The sequence below is a fragment of the Triticum urartu genome, chromosome 3A, assembly GCF_056163025.1.
Source record: "Triticum urartu cultivar PI428250 chromosome 3A, HENAU_Tu73, whole genome shotgun sequence".
Taxonomy (NCBI): Eukaryota; Viridiplantae; Streptophyta; class Magnoliopsida; order Poales; family Poaceae; genus Triticum; species Triticum urartu.
Window position 1 is genome coordinate 714,424,998 of NC_141875.1, and position 22,549 is coordinate 714,447,546.

At 51.3% G+C, this 22,549-nt stretch overlaps 1 pseudogene; it reads right to left on the bottom strand.

The window, feature by feature from the left end:
• The window catches only part of LOC125546251 (polyubiquitin-like), a 242,986-nt pseudogene extending 220,714 nt beyond the window's left edge, over positions 1-22,272 (bottom strand).
• Positions 22,273-22,549: the final 277 nt, after the last annotated feature.

Sequence of the window (22,549 nt, forward strand, 5' to 3'; positions counted from 1 at the left end):
ATTGGAGTTGCATGTTGCCGATGTCGTCGATGATCACAAGATCAAGATGGAGAAAATGCGCTTGAAGATTAGAAAGATTAGAAAATATGCCATCGATAGTGAGGCTTGGTATCATTATGCTGTTGGATCCATTGTTACCTTAGTTGCGATCTTGATCGTATTTGTTGTTGCATTTAAATGCTTTAGCTAGAGAGTTATTTGTTTGTTGCATTTAAGTGTTGTATGAACTTGTATTAATTTGGTCTATTCGGTGTTGTGTAATGAAGATGAGCCGGCAATGGATGTATGATGACCGATGCTCTCCCCAGTTCGTTGAGGGCGTGCGTACTTTTCTGCTTGCGGCTGAGGCAAACAAGCGGGCGGATGGTTTTATGCCTTGTCCATGTGCTCGCTGTAAGAATGGTCACAATTACTCTACGTCAAGAACCATTCACGTCCACCTGTTTAAGACCGGTTTCATGCCCCATTATAATGTTTGGACCAAGCACGGAGAAAGAGGGGTTATGATGGAAGACAATGAAGAAGAAGAGGACGACGACAGCTATCCTGGCCATGGGTTCCCTGAATACGATGATACAACAATGGGGGAAGAAGCTGAGTAGGTAATGCGGGAAGAAGCTGAGCCGGCAATGCGGGAAGAAGCTGAAGAAGAGGCATCAGATGAGCCCGTTGATGATCTAGGTCGGGCCATTGCCGATGCAAAGAGAAACTGCGCAAGTGATTTGGAGAAGAAGAAGTTGCAGCGCATGTTAGAGGATCACAAAAAATTGTTGTACCCGAATTGCGTAGGTGACAAGAAAAAGCTGGGCACCACACTGGAATTGCTGCAATGGAAGGCAGTGAATGGTGTATCTGACAAGGGATTTGGAAAGTTGCTGGTAATGATAAAGGATATGCTTCCAGAGGACAACGAATTGCCCGAGAGTACGTACGAAGCAAAGAAGGTTGTCTGCCCTCTAGGGTTAGAGGTGCAGAAGATACATGCATGCCATAATGATTGCATCCTCTACCGCGGTGAGTACGAGGATTTGAACGCTTGCCCGGTATGTGGTGCATTGCGCTATAAGATCTGCCGCGATGACCCTGGTGATGTCGAGGGCCGGCGTCCCAGGAAGAAGATTCCTGCCAAGGTGATGTGGTATGCTCCTATAATACCACGGTTGAAACGTTTGTTCCAAAACAAAGAGCATGCCAAGGCGATGCGATGGCACAGAGAAGACCGTAAGAAAGACGGAAAGTTGAGAGTACCCGCTGACGGGTCGCAGTGGAGAAAAATCGAAAGAATGTATGGGAAGGAGTTTGCAGATGACGCAAGGAGCGTATGGTTTGGTCTAAGCGAAGATGGCATTAATCCTTTTGGGGAGCAGAGCAGCAACCATAGCACCTGGCCTGTGACTCTATGTTTGTATAACCTTCCTCCTTGGTTGTGCATGAAGCGGAAGTTCATTATGATGCCAGTGCTCATCCAAGGCCCTAAGCAACCCGGCAATGACATTGATGTGTACCTAAGGCCATTAGTTGAAGAACTCTTACAACTGTGGAATGGAACAGGTGTACGTGCGTGGGATGAGCACATGGGGGAAGAATTTGACCTAAAGGCGTTGTTGTTCGTGACCATCAATGATTGGCCTGCTCTCAGTAACCTTTCAGGACAGACAAACAAGGGATACCGCGCATGCACGCACTGTTTGGACGATACCGACAGTATATATTTGGCTAATTGTAAGAAGAATGTGTACCTGGGACATCGTCGATTTCTTCCGAGCAGGCATCCCGTAAGAAAGAAAGGCAAGCATTTTAAAGGTGAGGCAGATCACCGGACGAAGCCTCGCCACCGTACTGGTGCTGATGTACATGATATGGCCAAGGATTTGAAGGTGGTCTTTGGAAAGGGTCCTGGTGGACAACCTGTTCCGAATGACGCCGACGGACGCGCACCCATGTGGAAGAAGAAATCTATATTTTGGGACCTGCCCTATTGGAAAGACCTCGAGGTCCGCTCCGCAATCGACGTGATGCACGTGACGAAGAATCTTTGTGTGACCCTGCTTGGCTTCTTGGGCGTGTATGGGAAGACAAAAGATACACCTGAGGCACGGGAGGACCAGCAACGTATGCACGGAAAAGACGGCATACATCAGGGTCATGCAAGCTACGCTCTTACCAAAGAAGAGAAGGAAATCTTCTTTGAATGCCTGCTCAGTATTAAGGTACCGTCTGGCTTCTCGTCGAATATAAAGGGAATAATAAACATGGCAGAGAAAAAGTTCCAGAACCTAAAGTCTCATGACTGCCACGTGATTATGACGCAACTGCTTCCGGTTGCATTGAGGGGGCTTCTACCGGAAAACGTTCGATTAGCCATTGTGAAGCTATGTGCATTTCTCAATGCAATCTCTCAGAAGGTAATCGATCCAGAAATCATACCAAGGTTACAGAATGATTTGGTGCAATGTCTTGTCAGTTTCGAGTTGGTGTTCCCACCATCCTTCTTCAACATCATGACGCACGTCCTAGTTCACCTATGCGAAGAGATTAACGTTTTGGGTCCTGTATTTCTACACAATATGTTCCCCTTTGAGAGGTTCATGGGAGTCTTAAAGAAATATGTTCATAACCGTGCTAGGCCAGAAGGAAGCATCTCCAAGGGCCGTCAAAATGAGGAGGTCATTGAGTTTTGTATTGACTTTATTCCTGACCTTAAGCCGATTGGTGTTCCTGAATCGCGGCATAAGGGCAGACTGGATGGAAAAGGCATGCTAGGAGGGGAACAAATAATATGTATGGACGGACATTCTCTCACTGAAGCACACTACACAGTTCTACAGAATTCCGCCTTGGTGGCTCCGTATATGGATGAACACAAGAATTTGCTACGCTCCAAACACCCGGAGCGGTCTGATGACTGGATTACACGTGAACAAACCAGGAGTTTCGCCAGCTGGTTGCAAGCACTTACCATGCATGACACCTCTATTGAAGATGACCTGTACTTGCTGTCCCAGTTACCATCTTCGAATATAATGACTTTCAAAGGGTACGAGATAAATGGTAATACATTTTACACGATTGCCCAAGATAAGAAGAGCACCAACCAAAACAGTGGTGTCCGCTTTGATGCAGAAACCAAGACGGGAAAGGAAACATATTATGGTTATATACAGGACATATGAGAACTTGACTATCGACGTGGTTTGAAGGTCCCTTTGTTTCGGTGCAAATGGGTCAATATGACACGAGGCGGGGTACGGAAGACCCGCAGTACGGAATGACAACAATGGATCTCAACAATCTTGCGTATGCAGACGAACCATTCGTCCTAGCCAATGATGTGGCACAGGTTTTCTATGTGAAGGACATGTCTACCAAACCAAGAAAAAGAAAAGATAAGGAAGCGAATGCATCGTACGATGAGTCAAAGCGGCACATAGTTCTTTCTGGGAAGAGAAACATCGTGGGAGTGGATGACAAGACAGAAAAGTCAGAAGATTATGAAAAGTTTGATGAAATTGCTCCATTCACAGTGAATATTGACCCGAGCATCCCGTTAAATGATGAAGATTTTCCATGGCTACGACGCAAAGGGACACACGCGAAGAAAAAGTTTCACACCCAAAGATCTGGGATGTGATCGGCTTAGCTATCATCACTTTCTTCTGTGTTTCACACCCAGGAGGGAATCTCTGTAATAGTTAGGGTAGCTAGTTATGTGTTTTGGCATTTGAAACGCGAAGAAATTTTATGTGCAAGCAAATTCTTTCATGCATTTATTGATTTTTTCAGCTAAATGACCCTGAAATTGAAAAGCATTTCAAATGAACTCAGAAAAGGATGAAAGCTGGCATGGTATCATAATTTCACCCACATAGCATGTGCAGAAAAGTAGAGAGGGTTACTGCAAAAACTGGATACACTTCGTGTACAAAATGGACAATCTGTTTCGAAGTATCAGGGTTTCGGACGAAAACTCATTCGTTACGAAGGCATTTCATTTTTAAATAACTTAAGCATTACCAAATTGAATATAATGATAAAACACACTAATATTAAACATAATAAAAAAGAATCACTGGAAAATGTATTTTTAAAGTTAAGTTATTCACAAACTAGTGATTCACACAAATTTCAAATAATTCAAAATTTAAACTATTCAAATTTAAAAACTACCGGCACTAACTGAAAGTTTCTAAAAACTATCAGAAATATTCACAAAGAAACTCTAAATACAGCAAAAAACAACTAAAAATAAATAAAACAAAATAAATAAAGTAGAAAAGAAAAAACTAAATGAAAAAAGCCCACCTACCGGGCCACAGCGGCCTGCATACGACTAGAAACCCAACCTGTTGTTGGGCCAGGATGCAGGCCCGCAAGCCCAATAGGCCCCACAGGGCAGAGTAGCAGAGGTAGGCCCAGAAGGCCTGCATTAGAGAGGAGCTCGAGACAGCAGCGGCGGCGGGGCTTATAAGCAGGTGTGAGCGCCCTTCGGCTAGCGAGGTGGGACTAAACTTCTGCGCCCCTCGCCTGGCAGCGCACCCCCTTTAGTACCGGTTCCTGGCTCCAACCGGTACTAAAGGACCCCCCTTTAGTACCGGTTGGAGCCAGGAACCGGTACTAAAGGGGGGTGCTCCCCCCCGCTTGGCCTGGCCAAAACAGGTCTTTAGTACCGGTTGGTGGCTCCAACCGGTACTAAAGGTGTCCCCTATATAAGAAGCACTTCGAAAATTTTCAGTTTCTCATCTCCCACTTCTCTCTGCCGCCGCCCCCGTCGCGCCATCGCCGCCCCCGTCGCCGTCCCCGTCGACTCCGCGACGCCCCCGTCCTCGTCGCGTCGTCCCCGTCGACTCCGCGGCACCCCCGTCGCCGTCCCGGTCGCCGATCCCCTCGCTTCGCCGTCGCCGTCGCCTTTGGATCGACCTCGCCCTCGCCGTCGCCGTCGCCTTGACCTTGCCCGCGCGCGCTGTGAGCCCCTCCCCCGGCCCCTCTCCTCCCTCCAATCGATCGTAGCGCACACCGGCGCCGGCGCCGGCGCCGACCGTGCGCACACACACGCGCGCGCGCACACACACACTACATGCACACACACACACACACTACACACACACTAGACGCGCACACACACACAATTTTTCTGTTTTTAGCTTTTAGTTTTTTCTGTTTTTCTGTTTTTCATACAAAGTTTTAGATGAATTAATTAGTTAGATTAGATTAATGTCAAATAGTATGTAGAAATGTTAGTTATAATATATATAATGTCAAATGTTATAGAAATGTTAGTTATATAGAAATGTTAGAAATTTTGGAAATGTTAGTTTTAGCTAGCTAGATGAATTAGATTAATTTTAAATTGTTAGACGATGATCGATGTTTTTTTAGTTTCTTATATTTTTAGTTATAAAATTTAGAATTTGCATATATGAAATCATCACAATCCATCATTTAAAAAATGTTACTTTACTTTTGCGGCATATAGTATTTTGTTGTCGACGATGCCCGGCCCGCATCCTCGCCGTCGACACGTCCGCGACGACGTCCTGCTTCAGAGGACCCATGTCCGGGACTGGGCTCCGCCGGGCTGGCACTGGGAGGTGCTACCTTCAGGGGCGCGACGCTTGGTGAGGAACCCGGCCCCGGGTCCCGTCGTCGACCCTCATCTCCTTTGGTGGCATTCACGTGGGCCACTTTCGGTGCGGAGGGAGCCGGCCCCGCCGGAGGTGGTACGTCGCCATGTCAGGGAGGAGGACGAGCACGTCCATCGCTACATGGCTGCTATGGACGTCAGGTTCTCCAATACCTGGCAGGTTCTTTGGGGAGATCACCCGAGCTATGATCCAGTGATGGTTCCTTCTCTTTGGGTGTCCACCGCCCGCACCTCAGGAACCGCGAGTGGCCTAGATTACTCTGTACTATTCGATCTTTATTAGCTTGCTAGCTAGCTAGCTAGTGATGTATTCAATATTATATCTATTATTCGAGATGATGTATTCGAGATTATATCTATTATTCGAGACGATGTATTCGAGATTATATCTATTATTCGAGATTATACTAAATTGTTTTATATTTCTTTTGGCATAGTTAAATAAAAGCTATGGCGGACAATACCGACAGAGATAGAGAACAGACCATGCTCGATATCATACGCGGGCCAGATGATGATCAGAATGAACAAGATTTTGACGGCTCCGAATATCTAAACAACACCGGAGAGGGTGATATGATATTCGATCGCGACGACCGAGAAGATGAAGTCATGAACTACGACGAAGAACATGTTGATCCTGAAACAACAAACACCGGCGAGGTATATATATTTATATAAGCAGGAATCTGGTGATCATCGCATGTTTTAAATGAGTTGAAGATATATTAACGAATCGATCTTTCTTCTTTCAGCCATCCGGATCGAGCAAATCTTCAGGAAAAAGGACGAAACGAGGCCCGAACAAAAAGTTGAAGGAGGGCGTAAAGTACAATATCGAGGCAATCAGACCTAATGGCGAACCATTAGCGCCTATGAAGATTGCGGACAAGTTCGTTCGTCAGTGCGGAGTTATTGTGAAGGACCAACTCCCGATCTCCCTTCAAGAATGGAGAAAGCCAGCTAATCCACGTCCAGATGTTACTTTTGTCGACGAGAAGCAAAAAAATCTGCTTTGGGATACTCTCATGGAACATTTCACCTTACCAGATAATTTCACAGAAGCAGACGTGCGGAAAGTCAAGGACGCTGCTTTTAGGAAGATGGCGGTTGCATTCAAGAACCACAAGAGAATGACGTGGGAGAAGTACGTCAAGGGAGGAAGGAAGACTCCAGTATTCGAGGGGATACTAGAGAATCAAAGTGCTCATTGGGACGATTTCGTGAAATTCAAGGAACGGTCGAGAATAAACAAGGCCAATGCCGAAAAAAGGATAAGTTCCATAAGCTGGGGCCAGGTGGCTACGCGGTGGCAATGCCTAAGTGGGATAAGTCTGAGAAAGAGATGGAGGATGCAGGTGTCACTCCGGTTACTAAGAGCTGGCCCCCCAGGTGCAGGACTTGGTTCTATGCGCATGGGGGGGAGTTGGACCCGAAGACAGGCAATGTTTCGACGAAGGCATGTCTGAACGGAGCCGACGATGCGCTACTTGTTGCAATAGAAGAGGCTCGATCGGGGGTGTTCCAGCCCAACAGAGAGAACGACGAGCTTACGCGTGCCCTGGGAAATCCTGAACACCCGGGAAGAACACGAGGCAAGGGCGCTATTCCGTGGTATGAGGGGTTTTCGGACTGGAACGCCGACTACAGAACCCGTGCGAGAAAGAAGATTGCGGAGGAGAAGAAGAGGAAGATGGAGGAGGAGCAAAGGAAGGTCGACTATGAACGCCTTCAAGGCCTAGAAGCAAGTCAAGCGGAATTGGCAGCTAAATTCTAGCGGCAGCAGGAGCAGATCGACTCACTTAGCCAGCAAAGGGGGTCTCAGCAGCTGCAGCAGCTAGCGGATGATCCAGCATTGGATACCACCGCCCCATCCATGCCGAGAAGCAGCGTGGGTTCCACCCCGGGCGACGCAGTAGTGCTGGATAGATACCCCGTGGATGACATCACGGAGAACACTAACTGCGAGCTACACTTCAAAATGAAGAACATATCCATGAAGGTGGCAGACGCCGTTGCTTTTTCAAATTCCCCCGAGGCAACCTTCCAGTGCAACCCGATTCCAGCGGGCTATGCTCGTGTCTTGGTTGATGAGGTGGTGGACCAATATTCGGAGCTAGAGCTTGACATTCCTGGAGGTGATGAGGAGCACACACTCGGAGATGCCAAACATCGTATCATCCTATGGAGAAAGGATTGCATCATTTTTCGAAGGCCACCGACACCGCGTCACCCGACTCCTCGTCGAAGTCCGCCACCGAGTCAGCAGACTCGCGCTCCTCCAAGTCCACCAACGCGTGAGGCCACTCCTCCTCCTCCAAGTCCGGCAAAGTGTCAAGCCACTCATCCTCCAAGTCCGGCACAGCTTCAGGCCACTCCTCCTCGTCCAACTCAGCCCCGTCAGCCGTCTCCGCCGCCTCAGCAATCGCAGAAGAGACACCCCGCAGCTATTGTGCGTAGCGGTACCAGTCGAGGTCATAGTACAGGAAGTACAGGCGGAGGCAAGCGATATAAATATGGTCCAAACCTCACTACTCCTCTTCCTGTCAGGGCTTACGACAGGACCGAGGAGCAAACCAATGCCATAGTGCGGGCAGAAGTCGACGCCCATTTTGGACCGAAACCGCCACCGCCGCCAAGGGAGAAAGTGCCTGTGGAAGTAGTTGACCACTTCATTTGTATGGCTCAACCACCAACTCCTAAGCCTGTTGACACAGACTATGAGCGCCACATCAGGAAGTTACATCGACAACGTCTACAGAAGGAGGCGAGCTCGAGCTCGAGCAAACAACAAGCAGCTGTCGAAAAATGCGGGAAAACCGTTGCCCAGCTGGGAGAACAGGCGGCGCAATCGACCCCCCCGCTTGTTGTGCCGACAACACGTGACAGTACGCGCGCCCAATATTATTGTGGACAAACAGTTTACATTCCCGAGGTGGGCGATGTGGTAATAACCCAGGAGCATATAATGCAGGCTGAAGAACTCAAGATCACGGTTGGACAACTCCTCGAGATCGAGGACATGCCTGTGATTACAGAGGAGGAAATAAAACGGAAATATGTCCGGGGCCAACCTTTGGTCAAGCCAGAAGATGTCAAGAAGCTCCCAACGAGAATGTATGAATTGCATCAATGGTACATGGACATTACCAAGAGATCCGATCGAGAGTCCCTCATGGTGTATGTCAAGAAGGATCATTACTACCATGAGAAAGCTTTGGCCGTTGAGTATTCTGAACTGTTTCAGTTATACAATCAAGACGCACTCGACAAATCTATCGTCAGTTGCTATTGTCTGTAAGTGATTTCTTTCTGTAATTAATTTAAGTCTCAAGCTAGCTGTAGTGATCCTTTTGATCAATCATTACCTGTAATTATCCTCACTATACTCTTTTCTGTGGTATTATGCAGGATGAAGATGTATGAAATGAGAAAAGGTGGACGCTATGGCATTGGGTTCATTGACCCAAACACCGTTAATCAATACACATGGAAAATGAGCAAGTATTATGAAAAGCACGTAGAGGACAGCATGCTAGAGTTCTTGAAGGGCCTCAAATACAATGAAGATATACTACTTCCTTACAACTTCGAGTGAGTCACACTTTCTTGTACTATAAATTCTCTGTTTTTGCCTACTAGCTAGCTACATGTTTTTGCTTACATATGCCCGCTTAATTAAGACATGCAAACGTGTGTGCATGCAGATTTCACTGGATCTTGTGTATCATTAAAGTTGACGCCGGAACAGTTGAAATACTGGACTCGCTACTCAAAGCAAATAGTGACTACAACATCTTGTATGGGATAGTCAACAGGTAATTTCAATCATTATTAACTATATATCTTGGCCTATTTAGTTCGTCATTTCATGATATGAACTATTTAATAACCCCTTTATTCATTTTCTTTGTCGGCGGGCAGGGCTTGGGCAAGGTTCATCAGCGTCACGGAAGGCAAATGGAAACCACAGCTGAAATGGTTTCGATCCAAGGTAAGTAATTAAGTAGTACTAGCTAGCTGCCATCTCTTTAATTATCATGCTTGATTAATTATTATCTGATTAAATTAAATTCCATTCTCGTAATAAAGGCCCTGAAGCAGGCGCAGGGGACTAATCTGTGTGCATACTGCGTTTGCGAGAACATTCGCATGATGGCGTCCGAAAGGAACAGATCTCAAAAAGAGGAATGGGTACGCTTGTCAGAACACTATTCACAATTTTTACACCATTATCGATATCTAGTCACACAACTAATACACATGCATATTGATCTCCTTCTTAACAGTTCAAAGAGGTGCAGGACAAGCTCCTAGAAACGGAGCGCGTAGAAGCACTTCAAGAGGAAATAGCGGGATTTTTGCTCGACCAGGTCATAAATCCGAAGGGAGAATACTATTACCCGCTACCGCCCCTATGAACCACTTCCAATTGTCATCGTGCTCCGAAGGCACCAATTAGGCTAATGCCACTGGCTCCGAAGGCAAGATGCATATGTAGGAGAAATTGTATATAGCTATACATGTGTGTATGTGTAAATTAATATGGTGGTTTGTGAGACATTGATGATATATATATATATATGATTGGTTCTACTAGAAATTCTATTTATATATATATATGCATAACATGTACAATGTGCAGTACCATAAAATACCAGCAAACGAAAAAGAATTAAAATGGAAAACACAAAATTAAATGAAAAAGAAATCATAAAACCAAAAATCCCCCAAACATTTTAGTACCGGTTGGTGTTACCAACCGGTACTAAAGGGCTCCCGGCCCCCGGAGCTGGCTCGTGCCACGTGGTTGCCCTTTAGCACCGGTTCGTGCTGAACCGGTACTAAAGGGGGGGGGGCCTTTAGTGCCGAAATGTTAGTGCCGGTTCCGAAACCGGCACTAAAAGGCCTTACGAACCGGTGCTAATGGCCCGTTTTCTACTAGTGCACATCCTTAAATCTGAAATAGGGACAAGAAACTAAGGAAGAAGGTGTGATCGAGAAAACGGAAAATGCAAGAGGATTTTATAGCAAACAAACAATACAAAGACCGGCACTCTGCTCAATGGCATGCCAGACAAAACAAATCAATAACTTTCATGACTGACATGCAAATTGCCGTGAATGGTATCTCCAGAATTGATAACTCTATAGAAAGTGACTTTTTTTGTTTATATTTGGATTTATAATTTGTATTGTAGCAAAGAAGCGAATACGATGGATGACCTTGACTATTAAAATAAATCAGAATCCAAATAGAAAATTAATCCCCCCCCCACTACCGGAATCGCACCCTATGCCGACGGCCAGGGCCGTCGACATAGCCCTGAAAGGCCGTCGGGACAGGCCTATGCCGACGGCACCCGTCGGCATAGGGCCGTCAGCAACATATCCGTCGGCGTAGCCAGGAATGCCGTCGGCATAGAAAGGCCCTCGGCATAGGACCTATCCCGACGGCATCCGTACATCTATGCCGACGGCCCCGGCCGTCGGCAACGTTATCGCCTAACGGCGGCCGCCGTCAAGTGCTGACCAATGCTTGCTCGCCACGTGGCAGGTCTGTGCCGACGGTCTGGCCGTCAGCATAGCTGTCGGCTTAGGTTGAAACTATGCTGACGGCTAGACCGTCGGCATAGACCTGCCACGTGGCAGCCACTGGGAGCTCCTGGAGCAGGCCTATGCCGACGGCTTAGCCGTCGGCTTAGTTTGAAACTATGCCGACGGCTAAGCCATCGACATAGGCCTGCCACGTGGCAGCCACTGGGAGCTCACGGCAGCTCTATGCCGACGGCCTAGCCGTCGGCATAGTTTCTGTCTGTTTTTTTTTCTTTTTTCTGTTTTGTTTCAGCTCAATTCATTTGAATATATACAGCACACAACAAATATATGCATCACATAACAGCTGGCCCAGCAGCATCACAGAACAAATTCATCATCACACATCATAAGAAGCATCGCAAAGCATAAACATATAAGTATCATCACCACCAAGCATAAGAATCTCACAAACAACAATAAGAAACATCACAAGCATATAAGTATCATCACCACCAAGACCGCCACAATGTGACCCAAAGGCTTAAGCGCCAGGACGTCGAGCACCACGGAGGTCGTCACCGCCAAGACTGCCGAAGCCCAGGTCGTCACTGCTAGCGGCAGCGCTACCGCCAAGACCGCCTCCTCCTCCGCCTCCGCCTCCGTGGATCGGAGTGGTCGGGCTCCTTGTCTCCGGAGTGCTGCGAAGACCACCGCCAACGGTAGATCCACCTGTTCCCTGGATGTTGAAAAGACATATGCACGGGATATATGACTGTGTTGAAAGGCATGACATGCTTTGGGTGAATAGATTGGGGATGAACTAACCGGCGAGGGGCCAGCGGTCTGTGCCACAAACTCCTCAAAGCTCATCAGCACTGGTTGTGCTGGAGGGCATTGTGCTGGAGGGAACTGAGGACACCTGCCGGCCGCCATATCCTGAAAAGCCTGCTGCATCTGGCTATCCCTCTGCACTTGGTGTTCATAAAGCCTCTGATGCCACGCCATGGTCTCCTAGCGTGTGTACTCCATGTAGGCCTACGGTATGACATGATGGAACTCATAAAACTACTAAATGCGGAAAATGAAGTGAGAAATGAAGATAAGAGGGAAAATACTTACAGATTGTTGCTCCTGAAAGAGGTACTGTGTACTAGTCACTGGCTGGCTCGTGTGCTGGCTCAGGCTCGGGTCGATCCGACGAAGCTGTGTGTAGGAGATACTAGGAGTGATCACAGCATCGAGAACCGCCTCCCGACCGTGCTCCTTGGGCCCCATCCTCACCACCGCCATGTCGTCCAGAGGCGCCGCAATGGGGTCAAGTGTGTCAGGATGTAACTCCAGATACGCTTCGGAGTAGGCCTTCTTCCTCTCCGCGGTCTTCTTGCCGTAGTACTTGGGCTCGCCAGGCTTGGGGTCCTTCCTCGTATGGGCGATCTCCCACGCCTGCATGTGTGAGAGCGGCCGCTTCAGTTTCTCCTCCTGCACCACCAAACAGAGGTTAGTCATACATAAGAAAGTGATGGTAAATAGAAGAAGAAGAATGTTTAATGGGGTTAGTCATACATTAACTGCCTTGTGGAGATAGTGGTTTCGGTTTCCCTGAGCATGTACTCCCTCCGTCCCTCGGTTAGCCTTATTTTTGGTTCTCATAGCCGCCCAGGCTCCAGCCTCATCACACCAAAGATCCACCAGTGCCGCCCAGGACTCGTCTTTTCCATAACACCAATTTGGACACACCTACATAATAAAAGCATAATGGCATGTAGGTGTGTCCAAATTGGTGTTATGGAAGCATAAAGCATAAAGCATAATGTACCACAAGGTAATGAAAGCATAATATATGAAAGCATAATGAAAAATCTTTTATACTTACCGCCAAGAACTCGGGCCTCTCCAAGGTAATGCCCATCCTCCGCGCTTCTTCCTTGGTCATCTTCACACCAAGATAGTCGTGGTAGTATGTGGAGATGGCCACATAGCGCACCTCGTACTGCATCTGGCGGGCCTTCTTCTTGCATTGGCGCAGCACAATCTGGTCCGCTCTAGCCCTGTGCTCCGGAAGAACTCGATAGAATTTCTACAATCATGCATGAAACAAGAATGGGAGAAGCCATGAGTTAAATCATTCATGAAACTAGAATGGACTTGTGCTTCTGAAGAGAACTCACCCAGAAAGTAGTGATCACGGCCTTGGCATGGGTCTCATGGTCCACGTGATGGGCCGCTTCCCAGTGGTCCCAGCTCGTGGCCAAAACCCGACGGTCCGGCTGCCTGACTAGATTAGGACAGTACAACCCCGGCCAATATAACTTCAGCAAGACGGTGATGAGGCCGTTGGGAATATGGACCCCTTTAGAATATATCCAGTTGCTGCAAAAGAATGAACTATTAGCATGTCACAAGAAAAATAAATAACAACCGGAATAAGCATGTGACAAGCAACATAATGAACCACTTACTCTTTTCCCGTGGGCTCAATGAGCCACTTCTGCTCCTCAGTAGTAGGAACCTGCTTTGGTAGCTTTGCGTTGCCACGCAGCCACCCCTTCGTGTCAACCCCCTTCCCGTCACCACCATCATCCCCGCCACCACCCTCCTCCTCGCCTGCCTCCCCCTCCCCAACCTCCTCCCGAACCTCCTCCTCCTCCTCGCCTGCCTCCTCCTCCACCACCTCCTCCTCCTCCTCCTCCTCCTCCTCGCCTGCCTCACTAGAGGAGGGTACCTCACTAGAGGAGGGCCTCGAAGACAACACCCCTAAGTCGGTGAGGGTGCGCTCTTTCTGGCCGCGACCCCCTGTAGTGGCTCTCCCCCCAGCACCTCGTCCTCTAGAGGCTCTCCCCCCCGCCCTCTCCTCCTCTAGGGGCACCTTTCCCTCGACCTCCCTGTGAGGAGTCATCATCAAGTAGCCGAGGGGGAGGATTACGTGCTCGACCACTCCGACTAGGCAGGCCGACGACCTTGCGTAGGAAACCCACGCCGTCGGCCTTCCCCTTGCCCATGTTCCACGAACCTGCATTGAAAAGAGAAAAAGCAATTAGTAAATTAATGAAATGAAGGAAAAGGCATGATAATAAACACATTAATAAAAATGCATAAAAAGGCATATTCCTAAACTATAGAAAAAAATACTTGAAACATACATCTGCTAGAACCCATATGAATCATCACTGTTGTAACCTCTTTCTCGGTCCGTCTCATCATCACTATCAATCATATCATCTTCGTTGTCCGATGGAGGTGGAGGCTCTTCCTCGTCGTCAGCGTCTTCGTTTAACTTTTCTAGCATAAGTATGTCATTTTCATTGACGATGGTCTCACCATCATTCCGTGCATCGTGGAAGTTTGGGTCCACATCATCATCACCCAATGGTCTAGCGTCATCGTTTCTAACCACATCATCATCATCATCAGGTTGCTCTTGATAGAACACTCCCTCGTATGTCATGGGGTTCATGTTGTAGTAATCATCTTCATTCGGGGGCGGCCCGGAGGGGGGTCGGGGCGGGGCGGTGCGGGGTCTGGCCCGGAAGGTCGGAGGCGGGTCGGGGCGGGGCGGCCGGCGCGGCCGGCGCGGGGCGCCGGAGTCGAGGCGGGGCGGCCGGCCCGGGGTCGGGGCGGGGAGGCTCGGGGTCGGGGCGAGGAGGCGCGGGCGGCGGCGGGATCGGGGTGGGGCGGCGCGGGTCGGAGCGGGGAGGCGCCGGCGGGGGCGTGCTCGGGGCGGGGCTGCGCGGGCGGTGGCGTGCTCAGGATGGGCGGCGGAGGAGGTGGGCGGCGGCGGTTGGGGTCGGGGTCGGGTGAGGGAGAAAATGAGTGGAGGAGGTCGGGTGCGGTGCGGATAAAGTTGGCCCTATGCCGACGGCATGGCCGTCGGCATAGGCCTGGACCCACATGTCAGCAGCCGGGGGAGTTGATAACGTGCACATATGCCGACGGCGGCATAGATGGGAGGCCTATGCCGACGGCTAGGCCGTCGGCAAATATGCAAACCACAATTTTTTTTAAAATAGTCCCACCTCGCCGAGGGGAAAGCAATTTGACCTGTTTAAATAGTTCACTAATCCATACGTTACAAGCTCCGGTATTCATTAGACTTATATGAAGAAAACGGACAATTACTCTGAAACTTTCAGTGCCCGGGCAGCCGGCCCGGTGCCCGGGCACTAAAGGTTTCAGAGTGATAGTACGTTTTCAATGATGAATACCGGAGTTTTTAATCAATTCAATTATTACATTTTTAAATTTTTAGTTTACTGTCTGTGTGGGACCCGGTACCCGGTGCGACGACCGTGACACCGGGACCCTGGGAGGTTAGGCGCTACGGGGGCCGTAGGGGGTAGCAATGCCACTGGAGCATCGCACCGGGACCTCATACATGCCGTATAGTGTGCTGGCATGTCCAAAGAGGCGGCACGCGTCTCCGGGGTGTGCCCCCTCACACGAACAGCGCCGCCGCCGGCACCTGGAGGGGGGAAACGGACGCATCGGGTCTACACGGAGGGGATCTTACTATGGGTTTGGCCCGGATGTTGCTCTGAAGTGTTCGTATGGGCTGACCTAACACGACCGGCTGGATAGTTCCACTAGTCAAAACCCGTCCGTGCAAAGTCAAAGGGCTAGATCCCGTGGTCAAACGCTACAGGGTTAGGCGGGACGGGGGCCTTGGGGGGGTAGCAATGCAACCCGAGCGTCGCACCGGGCCCTTATACATGCGGGGTGGTGTGCTGGCATGTCCGAAGAGGCAGCACGGGTCCGTTTCCCCCCTCCAGGTGCCGGCGGCGGCGCCGTTCGTGTGAGGGGGCACACCCCGGAGACACGTGCCACCTCTTCGGACATGCCAGCACACCACCCCGCATGTGTGAGGGCCCGATGCGACGCTCGGGTGGCATTGCTACCCCCCCAGGGCCCCCGTCCCGCCTAACCCTGTAGCGTTTGACCACGGGATCTATCCCTTTGACTTTGCACGGACGGGTTTTGACCAGTGGAACTATCCACCCGGTCGTGTTAGGTCAGCCCATACGAACACTTTAGAGCAACATCCGGGCCAAACCCACAGTAAGATCCCCTCCCTGTAGACCCGACGCGTCCGTTTCCCCCCTTCAGGTGCCGGCGGCGGCGCCGTCCGTGTGAGGGGGCACACTCCGGAGACGCGTGCCGCCTCTTCGGACATGCCAGCACACCACCCCGCATGTATGAGGGCCCGGTGCGTCGCTCGGGTGGCATTGCCCCCACGGCCCCCGTCCCGCCTAACCCAGTAGCGTTTGACCACGGGATCTAGCCCTTTGACTTTGCACGGACGGGTTTTGACCAGTGGAACTATCCACCCGGTCGTGTTAGGTCAGCCCATACAAACACTTTAGAGCAACATCCGGGCCAAACCCACAGTAAGATCCCCTCCGTGTAGACCCGACGCGTCCGTTTTTCCCCTCAGGTGCCGGCGGCTGCGCCGTCCGTGTGTGGGGGCACACCCCGGAGAGGCGTGCCGCCTCTTCGGGCATGCCAGCACACCACCCCGCATGTATGAGGGCCCGGTGCGATGCTCGGGTGGCATTGCTACCCCCCCACGGCCCCCGTCCCGCCTAACCCTGTAGCGTTTGACCACGGGATCTAGCCCTTTGACTTTGCACGGACGGGTTTTGACCAGTGGAACTATTGACCCAGTCGTGTTAGGTCAGCCCATACGAACACTTTAGAGCAACATCCGGGCCAAACCCACAGTAAGATCCCCACCGTGTAGACCCGACGCGTCCGTTTCCCCCCTCCAGGTGCCGGCGGCGGCGCCGTCCGTGTGAGGGGGCACACCCCGGAGACACGTGCCGCCTCTTCGGACATGCCAGCACACCACCCCGCATGTGTGAGGGCCCGATGCGATGCTCGGGTGGCATTGCTACCCCCCAGGGCCCCCGTCCCGCCTAACCCTGTAGCGTTTGACCACGGGATCTATCCCTTTGACTTTGCACGGACAGGTTTTGACCAGTGGAACTATCCACCCGGTCGTGTTAGGTCAGCCCATACGAACAATTTAGAGCAACATACGGGCCAAACCCACAGTAAGATCCCCTCCCTGTAGACCCGACGCGTCCGTTTCCCCCCTTCAGGTGCCGGCGGCGGCGCCGTCCGTGTGAGGGGGCACACTCCGGAGACGCGTGCCGCCTCTTCGGACATGCCAGCACACCACCCCGCATGTATGAGGGCCCGGTGCGACGCTTGGGTGGCATTGCCCCCACGGCCCCCGTCCCGCCTAACCCTGTAGCGTTTGACCACGGGATCTAGCCCTTTGACTTTGCACGAACGGGTTTTGACCAGTGGAACTATCCACCCGGTCGTGTTAGGTCAGCCCATACAAACACTTTAGAGCAACATTCGGGCCAAACCCACAGTAAGATCCCCTCCGTGTAGACCCGACGCGTCCGTTTCCCCCTTCAGGTGCCGGCGGCTGCGCCGTCCGTGTGCGGGGGCACACCCCGGAGACGCGTGCCGCCTCTTCGGACATGCCAGCACACCACCCCGCATGTATGAGTGCCCAGTGCGATGCTCGGGTGGCATTGCTACCCCCCACGGCCCCCGTCCCGCCTAACCCTGTAGCGTTTGACCACGGGATCTAGCCCTTTGACTTTGCACGGACGCGTTTTGACCAGTGGAACTATCCACCCGGTCGTGTTAGGTCAGCCCATACGAACACTTTAGAGCAACATCCGGGCCAAACCCACAGTAAGATCCCCTCCCTGTAGACCCGACGCGTCCGTTTCCCCCCTTCAGGTGCCGGCGGCGGCGCCATCCGTGTGAGGGGGCACACCCTGGAGACGCGTGCCGCCTCTTCGGACATGCCAGCACACCACCCCGCATGTATGAGGGCCCGGTGCAACGCTCGGGTGGCATTGCCCCCACGGCCCCCGTCCCGCCTAACCCTGTAGCGTTTGACCACGGAATCTAGCCCTTTGACTTTGCACGGACGGGTTTTGACCAGTGGAACTATCCACCCGGTCATGTTAGGTCAGCCCATACGAACACTTTAGAGCGACATCCGGGCCAAACCCACAGTAAGATACCCTCCCTGTAGACCCGACGCGTCCGTTTCCCCCCTCCAGGTGCCGGCGGCGGCGCCGTCCATGTGAGGGGGCACACCCCGGAGACGCGTGCCGCCTCTTCGGACATGCCAGCACACCATCCCGCATGTATGAGGGCCCGGTGCGACGCTCGGATGGCATTGCTACCCCCCCCCCCCCACGGCCCCCGTCTCGCCTAACCCTGTAGCGTTTGACCACGGGATCTAGCCCTTTGACTTTGCACGGACGGGTTTTGACCAGTGGAACTATCGACCCAGTCGTGTTAGGTCAGCCCATACGAACACTTTAGAGCAACATCCGGGCCAAACCCACAGTAAGATCCCCTCCGTGTAGACCCGACGCGTCCGTTTCCCCCCTCCAGGTGCCGGCGTCGGCGCCGTCCGTGTGAGGGGGCACACCCCGGAGATGCGTGCCGCCTCTTCGGACATGCCAGCACACCACCCCGCATGTATGAGGGCCCGGTGCGACGCTCGGGTGGCATTGCCCCCACGGCCCCCGTCCCGCCTAACCCTGTAGCGTTTGACCACGGAATCTAGCCCTTTGACTTTGCACGGACGGGTTTTGACCAGTGGAACTATCCACCCGGTCATGTTAGGTCAGCCCATACGAACACTTTAGAGCGACATCCGGGCCAAACCCACAGTAAGATCCCCTCCGTGTAGACCCGACGCGTCCGTTTCCCCCCTCCAGGTGCCGGCGTCGGCGCCATCCGTGTGAGGGGGCACACCCCGGAGACGCGTGCCGCCTCTTCGGACATGCCAGCACACCACCCCGCATGTATGAGGGCCCGATGCGATGCTCGGGTGGCATTGCTACCCCCCCCCCACGGCCCCCGTCCCGCCTAACCTGTAGCGTTTGACCACGGGATCTAGCCCTTTGACTTTGCACGGACGGGTTTTGACCAGTGGAACTATCCACCCGGTCGTGTTAGGTCAGCCCATACGAACACTTTAGAGCAACATCCGGGCCAAACCCATAGTAAGATCCCCTCCGTGTAGACCCGACGCGTCCGTTTCCCCCCTTCAGGTGCCGGCGGCGGCGCCGTCCGTGAGCGGGGGCACAACCCGGAGACGCGTGCCGCCTCTAATTTGGACATGGCACCACACCACCCCGCATGTATGAGGGCCCGGTGCGACGCTCCGGTGGTATTGCTATCCCCCAGGGCCCCCGTCCCGCCTCTTCAGACATGGCACCACACCGCCCCGCATGTATGAGGGCCCGGTTAGACGGGAGGGTGTACCTGGGGGGTAGCAATGCCGCTAGGTGTTGCTTTGGGCCCTCCTACGGTTGTGATAGCGTGGTGGCTAGCGCAGGCACCCGGCACGCAGCTCCGGGGTGTGCCCCCCATCTCCGACGTCGCTGTGGGGCACGGCGCGGCGGCAGCAACGTCCATGAGGGGGGCAATCAATATACCATCTGGGTATGTTTTTTTTTGTGTTAGACAAGGCACATTTATGTTGTGAAAAAAACAGGGAAAAGTAAATAAAAATAAGTAAAAAAATAAAAATAAATAAAAAAATAGAGATATGCCGACGGCAAGGCCGTCGGCATACCTGCGCACATGGCCACGGATCGATGATGTGCCTAAGGGCGCGGATCGATGATGTGGCAACATCCATGGGCCAGACCTATGCCGACGGCCAGGCCGTCGGCATAGATTTGCCACCCCACGGACAAGCGAGCGACGCGGATCGATGACGTGGCGGGCGACGCGGATCGATGACGTGGCGTCTATGCCGACGGCCGCCATTAGCCCGTCGGCGTAGATTGACGCCGTCAAAAGGCCGTCTCCGTCCGGGTAGCCGGGCCCACGAGCTATGCCGACGGCCTTCTCTATGCCGACGGCCACCATAGGCATATTTCTATCGACGTCGATGGGTGAGCTTTGCCGACGGGGGCCGTCGGCATAGATTGATATACGCTGACGGCTTTTCTATGCCGACGGCCTGGGCTGGGCCTTCGGGATAGGCCAATCTATGCCGATGGGGCCCGTCGGCATAGGTTCGGCCGTCGGCATCGCCAGTTATTCTGGTAGTGCCCGTGGCACACACACAAAAAGGAAATATCTTATATATTTACTTGGAGGCTTCTTTCATGCTACCATAATAGTCCACATCACGTTTGTGATGAGATTGCACATTTCTACAAGTTCGCCATTAGTCCAGTAGCATCACCAAACAGCGCCAGAAGCTCTTTCATAGACAGCAATTCGCTCTCTTTTGGTTTGAGGAAAGGCACTGCATCATCTGCTTATAGCGACAGGCGATGACGCACACCCCATCTATCCAGCGGTTCGAACACACCAGCAGCCTCTGCCGTGTCCACCATCGTAAGAACATCCATGATCCGAAGGAACAAGAGGGCAAGAGGGGATCTCCCTACCTCAACCTGTGCGCGTGCCAAATACGATGGCCCGGTTTACCATTCATCAACATCTTTGAACTTGCCGTGGTAAGAAGCAGAGAAACTCAAGAACACCATCTTGGCCCAAAACACCTCTTCTCTAAGACTTACATCAATAGAGGCCACTAGATGGAATAAAAAGCTCGCACCATTTCCAATTTAATTTATATGGGAGGGACCTTGCGACAATGAAACAAATTGACCTATTGATCGACCAGTAGGAAATTATATTGGATTGATCGTCTCCGGATGAATGCCCTTCGATTCACCATAATGAGCATATTCAACATAGGACTCACCTGCAACGCAAGAGCCTTGGCAAAAATCTTAGCTAAAACATGAATCCGAATAATGGGCCGGAAGACCATGACTCGCTGTCTGGTTGTAGATGGCTGAGTTTTGACGCGGATCTTCATACAACTCCACATAGCCTCCACTGTGCGTCAGATTTTAGGTTTTTTCTGGCCCAAGCCAAGATGGCCGAGTTTCAGTCATTTAAAAAATCTCCACAAAACCTTGGACGAAATTGCAAAATCAAAGTTAGATTTTGAATGAAATTTGACCAAATTTTTGACTAGGCCGAAAGGTACTTTTCCGCCCCAAGCCGAGATGGCCGAAATTGGAGTTTTTCAGCCGAAAATCAAAATTATGGTGTGCGTTGAGTCGATGATCGCCTACGACGAAGTCTGAGTCGTTTGCTCAAGATTTTGGATGGCGATGATGCCTCTAAGGGTTGAGTGATGATGATGACGCCTCTGTGCTGTCTCGGTGAGGCCCTCTTTGGAGGAGTGTGCGTAGGGTATGTGTGTGCCGCTCAGCAGTTGTGATGATTTCATTATGTTTTCACTCATAACTGGGCAATCTTGTTTTCGCTCGGTTTTCTCTAATTAACTGAGTAACTCTTTTCTTTTTAATGAACGCATAAATCCTCTCATTTCAAACAAAAAAAGTAACTCAGTACTAATAAATGATACTACATCGTAACTGGTAACACATCCCTACTTGAAAGCAACAAGACTGGAGCAAGATATTCTAACACACTAGAATGTTAGTTTTACTCATAAGTCACAAACACACCACAAATTTCACCCGGAAGGAAGACTCCAGCAAAATAAAACTAGTGGTTGCCACGGCCATCCATCCATCTCAACCACCACGAAGACGTAGACACAAATGAAGGGTGCACTCCTCATGAACCTTGTAGTCCGCCAAGGTGCCACTCTCCAGCTGCCTGGCAGCAAAGATGAGGCGTTGCTCCTTCGGTAAAGGGGCGTAGTTCCTCTCATAGATCTTCACCTTGACGCTATCAATGGTGTCCAAGCTCCCAACCTCGAGAGTGATGGTCTTCCCAGTCAGCACCTTCACGAAGATCTGGATCATGTCTCCTCTCGGAATACACGGGTGGAGGACAAGGAGTATTGTGGACTCCTTGCAGATGTTGTGGTCTGCCAAGGTGCGGTTCCCGTTTTCTAGGCGCCTGCCAGCGAAGATGAGGCACTGCTGATCTATGGGGAAGCCCTCGAGGGCATAGATCTTGGCCTTCACACGGTCGATAGTGTCTAGGATGTCAACGTCAAGGTTGTTGATGATCCTGCCCATCAGTGTCTCCATCTCGTAGATCTGCGTCTTCTCTTCAAGGTCAATAGTGGAGTCCTGCTGGATGTTGTAATCGGCCAATGTACTGTCATCCTCTAGCTGCACCCCATTGAAGATGAGGTGATACCGCTTCTGGATATCTTCTCCTTGACGGAACGGAAGGTGTCTGATGGGTGCACCCAGACCCGGATGGTTCTACCGGTGGGGTTCTTGACAAAGATGTTCATTGTTCTGGATGAGCAAAAACCAAACACCGGCAGTCGTTAGGCACTTGTATGTTTAAGCTATAGAGCAATGCACAAAAACG